Below are 6348 nucleotides of genomic sequence, written 5' to 3'. Positions count from 1 at the left end.
GCAGCCCCGGGCTTCTTCCCTACACTCTTTACCCACAGCAGCTCCACCTCCAATGTTTTGAGTTTACACCCGGACCCTCCACTGCCCTCCTCCAGCCTCTGGTCCTTGACATTGCATTTTTATTCGCCTGCACCAAGGACTGAGGGAGAAGTAACAATTTGCTTCCACAGCATCTATATTCAGGGCATACTGGAAGATACAGCACAGTTACTTCTCACAGGAATCAGCGATTCTGCAATGTTCTCTCTATTTCATTGCTCAGAGCTTCATGCTGGTGGGAAGGTTGTTAGGTCATAAAAAGAACTACTGAGCACGGGTATGCTGTGACCCTGCAGGTTCCTGGGGAGAGGCAACTCGTCTTCTCTGGAGAGGACAGTTAAATATGTCCCCTCTGACACAGCCACACAGACCCCACCCCAAATTCTGCAGCCGTCCTCCGTGCGTTTCTGTTGTTTAATTGCACTTAATCTTCTTTTCTTTCAGCCGCTTTGAATAAACTTACACGTTGTCGGTAAACCTGTTGAGGTTCCATTTCTGTAAAACATTCTGGGGCAGCGCACAACACAAAGTTCAGTGACATCAGCTGCCCCTGGGAAGTATGATCTATGTGTGTATTTCCGCTTAAATAGGAACACATCATGTGTTTATCATTCCACGGAAATGTTACCCTGTAGCAGTTTTCCACGTCTCCTAGCCTTCAGCCTTGACTAATAGCTTCAGTTCATTCTTCCAGAAAAGTAAAGAAGTTGTCATTCTGTGGTGGATACAAAGTTAGAGAATTTTTCTCCTGAAAAGATAAAACACAGGAATATTCCTATATTTGGAGGCAGGAAAACCTCATCTGTTCAATTCCTCCCAGAAAATGAGACGTTTCATGCAAGCTGAGCCTTCCTACCAGACGATTAACTCCACCTGCCCAGGGGCACAGGCAGGAGCAGCACGGACTCCTTCCCTTCCACACGCCTCCTCCTCACGCTGACTTCACTTTCATAAATTTCTTTGGACGCTGTGCTGCCCAGGCTGCCCCAGTGCAGTGATGTGATCCTGAAATCCCTGGACTTCAGGATTCGGACGATCCTCCGACCTGAGCCTCCCACACGCTGGGATTACCTGCAGAAGCCACCTTACCAGCCCCAGGCTCACTTTAAGGTTGCAGGAAGCAAGAACGTTCTATACTCAATGTTTTAGGGAGTGACGGTTTCTCTGTAAAGCTTAGAAATTCCAACATATTTTCTTCTAGAGATTCCTGAAAGATGCTGCGAGCCTTTCACTTCACAGAAAAGTACGGGCGTCAAGCCGTGTGACCCCAGGAAAAATCGCCCGGTCTTTGAAGGTCTCAAACTGTAAAATGAGAAGTGGAATTAGCTGCTCTCTGGGGTCGTCACAAATGTGATATTCTATGACTTTTCCAGGATTCAACATCAAGCATGTTTTGTTTGTTTTGAGACAGAGTCTGACTCTGTCACCCAAGCTGGAGTGCAATGGGGCGATCTCAGCTCACCGCAACCTCCACCTCCGGGATTCAAGCCATTCTCCTGCCTCAGCCTCTCGAGTAGCTGGGATTGCAAGCCCACGCTACCAGGCCCAGCTAATTTTTTATTTTTGTTAAGGACGGGGTTTCACCGTGTTGGTCAGGCTGGTCTGGAACTCCTGACCTCGTGATCTGCCCGCCAGGCATCAGCCTCCACGCCCTGCCATTTGTTTGTTTTTTCAGAAAATCTGTTGGATGACCGTTAAAGCCAATGGCTCTGGAGCCACCCATCTCTAGGGTTCAGAGTGTTCCTGTCTGCTCGTGAGAACTCACTTGGCTATAATAAAAATAGAAATGTACTCATGATTCATGAGTAAACTTACACCCAGCTTTCTTTATGCAGATCACTGACGCCACAGAGCTGCCCTTCCCCAGGGAGGTAGGTGCACAGGGCAGCCACCTCTAGAGAAAAGGCAGCCCTCTCCAAGCCTCTTCTGTCCTCGACACAGGCAGCCCATTGCCGGCCAGTCTTCATCTGGAGTCCAAGGTGCACAGGAAAGAAGGCGCTGTTCCTCCCCCACCTTCTCCCCCTGTGCCCCCTGACCTCAGCCCCCCACCTGCCAGCACGCAGGCTGAGTGTGCTCTCCTCCCCATCCCAGCCTTCTCCCCCAGTCCTCCCCCCACCTCAGCCCCTCCTACCCGCACGCATGCTGAGTTTCTCTCCCCCCACCATCCCAGCCTTCTCCCCCAGTCCTCCCCCCACCTCAGCCCCTCCTACCCGCACGCATGCTGAGTGCTGTTCTCCCCCCAATCCCAGCCTTCTCCTCCCGTGGCCCCTGACCTCAGCCCCCCACCTGCCAGCACGCAGGCTGAGTGTGCTCTCCTCCCCCATCTCAGCCTTCTCCTCCTGTCCCCCAACCTGCACTCATACCAGCATTCATGCTGAGTGTTTTTCTCCCCCCACCATCCCAGCCTTCTCCTCCTGTTCCCTCCCACACCTCAGCCCCTCCTACCAGCACTCATGCTGAGTGTTTTTCTCCCCCCACCATCCCAGCCTTCTCCTCCCGTGGCCCCTGACCTCAGCCCCACTGGCCAGCACGCAGGCTGAGTGTGCTCTCCTCGCCCACCCCCACGAGTGCTCGCCCCATCAAGACTCCCGCGGCACTTTTAGCTTCGCCTTCTCAGGGGCGTCCTCAGTTCTCCCTGGCACACCCAGGACTCAGCTCGCGCCTCCGCCTGCCGTGGGTTCCGGCACAGAGGCACCTGCCCACCGCGGGGCCCTCAGGACTCCCTGGCGACCGCCCAGGGCGCGCTCCTCGTTTCCGCGCGGCTGTGCCACGCCTGGGTTCCGCCCTCGCACCCTCGGAGTTCCTCAGAAACGCACTCTCGCAGCTTCTCCTCCTCAGGCTCCTGCGCTGACTTCCCCTTCCCTGCGGTGGGCGCCCCTCGAGCCTCCTGCTTGCCCAGCACCCCCCGCAAACACACACCTGCCCCTCTTAGGCGCGCTCTGGGAGCGCATCCGTGGCTCCCCAAGTGCGCCTCCAGCCCTGAGCTCTCCCGGGCGCCCCGGACCTACGTTTCCAAATACCTGGGGGTCCGCGCAGCCGCGTCCTGTCACCGCACCAGAGTCAGCGTGTCACACCTGAACTCCCCCTCCATCCAACCCGCCTCTCTCCCTCCCGGATTCCCTGGGAATCTGTCTGATCAGTCAGCCGGCAGGACCAGGACCTCTCGGCGGTCGCCAGGCTCTGGGGACACCGCTTCCTGTCCCGTCCTGCTGCCACAGCCTGGCGTGACACCTGCCTGCTCTTGTCGCCTCGGAACCTCTGCTTCCAAGCTCTCCTCTCACGTTCGTCTTCTCTCCTGCCATCCGAGTTCTGCCTCCCAAATTTAGGCCTGACCTTTTCTCTCCTAACCTAAAAAATTCGGACGGCTTGCCAATCCGTACGCTAAAGACTTAAACACAGAACGTTTTTAATTTAAACACAGAACATGCGTTGCTTAAGATGTACGAACCGGTAGAAATCTCGCTAGGAAGACCTGCATACCCATCGGCACAGCCACGACAGAAGGCGGGAGCCCTGTGTCCTCACAGCTGCTGCGCTGGGTGCCTAACTGCGCAGGGGTTGGGGGCGCCCAGTCCTGGTTGCTGCGCCCAAGAGTTGCGCTGTGAGAGGAGGCCTGCCTGTCACTCGCCCCTGTTTTCTTCCTCCCTCGGGGCGTGACCCACAGAGAGAGCTGAGAGTTTATCACGAACAGGCATTTCTTTAGCCTTTGCTGCCTCTTATCTCTAAGCTACGTATAGCTCTGTTTCTCGCGCTTTATATAAGAGATGTCATGTTGTGCATATTTGTATGCCTAATTTTTCACTGTCAATTTCTTTTTCTTCCTTTTTTGTTTTTGAGACAGAGTCTCACTCTGTTACTCAGGCTAGAGTGCAGTGGCACCATCTCGGCTCACTGCAACCTTTGCCTCCTGGATTCAAGCGATTCTCCTGCCTCAGCCTCCCGAGTAGCTGGGATTACAGGCACGAACCACCATGCCTGGCTAATTTTTGTATTGAGTTTCACCATGTTGGCCAGGCTGGTCTTGAACTGCTTAACTCAGGTGATCGACCTACCTCGACCTCCCAAAGTGTTTGGATTACCAGCGTGAGCCATCACACCCAGCCTCAATTTCATTTGAATAGACACAGGGTCTTACTGTGTTGCCCAGGCTGGAGTGCAGCAGTGCAATCACCACTTACTGCAGCCTCCATCTCCTGGGCTAAAGGCATCCTCCCCATCAGTGCTCTGGGTAGCTAGGACCACAAGCGTACCCCGCCATGGCTGGCTAATTCACTTTCAATTTTGTTCATTTTCACTGCTTTGTAGAATTTCATTGTATACTATACAATAATTACCTTATCCATTCTCCGGTGAATGAAATTTAGGCAATTTCTAATTTAAAAAAATTAAACAGTTTTACTTTAGTTTGTGCCACCGCACTTTGGCCTGGACAACAGAGCAAGACCCTGTCTCAAAAAAAAATCACTTTAAACATTCTTGTGCATGTATCTGTGTATATAAATGTCCTGAAATGTTAAGAGTGGACTTTCTCAGCTTTTAAATAATTTTCGACATGATTGAAATAATTTACTTTCCCACCAGCAGAGCCTGAACACTCCTGCACACCTTTGTCTTTATTGGGTGCGATTAAACTCTGAATAGTTACAAAGCTCTCAGGTTTTCAGTTTGGGGAATTTCTTCTTTTTCAGAGGCAGAGTCTTGCTCTGTCACCAGGCACCAGGCTAGAGTGCAGTGGTACAATCTTGGCTCACTGCAACCTCCACCTTCTGGGTTCAAGCAATTCTTCTGCCTCAGCCTCCCAAGCAGCTGTGACTATAAGTGCATGCCACCATGCCCAGCTAATTTTTGTATTTTAGTAGAGACAGGGTTTCACCATGTTGGCCAGGATGGTTTCCATCTCTTGACCTTGTGATCTGTCTGCCTCGGCCTCCCAAAGTGCTGGGATTACAGGCGTGAGCCACTGCGCCCGGCCAGTTTGGGGACTTTCTAGAGATTCTTTCCTCCTCACTGATCTATCTTCTTGTTTTTCTCTATTTTAAAAATCAAGTATATATATTTTAATCCAGCTATTTAATTACATATTCTAGATACTAGTATCCTACCGGATAAATGTGTTATACATATCTTCTCCATTCTGTGGCCTAACTTAGTTTATTTTGTCACTTGATAAATTCAAGTTTTGAGTATAACGTATTTTTTTTTTAAGACGGAGTCTGGCCCTACTGCACAGGCAGGAGTGCAGTGGTGCCATCTCGGGTCACTGCAACTTCTGCCTCCTGGGTTCAAGCAATTCTGCTGCCTCATCCTCCCAAGTAGCTGGGCCTACAGGTGTCTGCCACCATGCCCGGCTAATTTTTATATTTTTAGTAGAGACCGAGTTTCACCACGTTGGCCAGGCTGGCCTTGAACTCCTGACCTCACTGCTCTCACTTCCCTGTGCCCTGCCTGCTCACCTGCTCTTTCTCTGCACCTTTCCCCAAATGGCACCTCGTTGGAATCACGCAGCATGCAGCCTTTTCACGTTGGCTTCTTCCACTTTGCACTGCAATTGAAGTGTCCTCTGTGTCTTTGTGTGGCTTCACAGGAAGCTGCTGCATAGAAACCTCGGCAAAGTCACAGGATATGTCTGACATTTCGCCATGAGGGGAAGGAAATGAAAGCTTCCAAAGCTTCCACCGGGTCTCAACCGATGTGCTGGACAGACAGCGAAGTTGTGGACAGAAAAGCAGAAGTGCACCTCCAAGGACGGCGACATTGCCTCCCGTTTGAGGAGCGCTCACACCCGTGTGTTGGTAGGTCGGGCTGAGCGCATTCAGCAACGGAGTGAGTAGGAATAGGACAAAATGAGAAATCTTCAATGACAGCCTCAAGGTCTAAAACAAGACCAATGCCACCATCTTAGGACCGTTAGTTACCATCAACAGTCCTAGGTTCACCTGAGAGCCTGGGCCTCGGTGAACGAGAGCCCTGCCCCAGGAGGCGCCTGGCCAGTTCTGGCGCTTCCGTCCCCCTGGCCTGGTGTCCTGACCGCATGGAGGAGCCCCCAGCCCCGCCAACAGAAGGTTGCTGTGGATTGTGAGTGGTGAGTGAGATCCTCACAGAAGCACTGAGCACAAGGCACCTTCAGTGCAAGTCGGCAGCTGTTACATCCAGTGGGTATGACTGCCAAGCCCTGGAGCTGTGTGGTGCCACGCGGCAGCTGTGCAGAGCCACGCGGCAGCTGTCGGAGCCACATGGGAGCTGTGTGGTGCCATGAGGGAGCTGTGTGGTGCCACGTGGCAGCTGTGTGGAGCCACGCAGGAGCTGTCA

The 6348-nt window shown here is 52.6% G+C and overlaps 1 long non-coding RNA gene across 1 annotated transcript; it reads right to left on the bottom strand.

The window, feature by feature from the left end:
• Positions 1-157: 157 nt before the first annotated feature.
• On the bottom strand, positions 158-2216 carry LOC108587912 (uncharacterized). Its single transcript, XR_004733114.3, has 2 exons — positions 1855-2216; positions 158-1341 (listed from the first exon to the last, which is right to left on the bottom strand). It is a non-coding gene; the product is annotated as an uncharacterized LOC108587912 (long non-coding RNA).
• Positions 2217-6348: the final 4132 nt, after the last annotated feature.

This window comes from Callithrix jacchus, chromosome 13, assembly GCF_049354715.1.
Source record: "Callithrix jacchus isolate 240 chromosome 13, calJac240_pri, whole genome shotgun sequence".
NCBI lineage: Eukaryota > Metazoa > Chordata > Mammalia > Primates > Cebidae > Callithrix > Callithrix jacchus.
The sequence above is the reverse complement of the archived record's forward strand: the minus strand, read 5'-3'. Positions and strand labels throughout refer to the sequence as shown.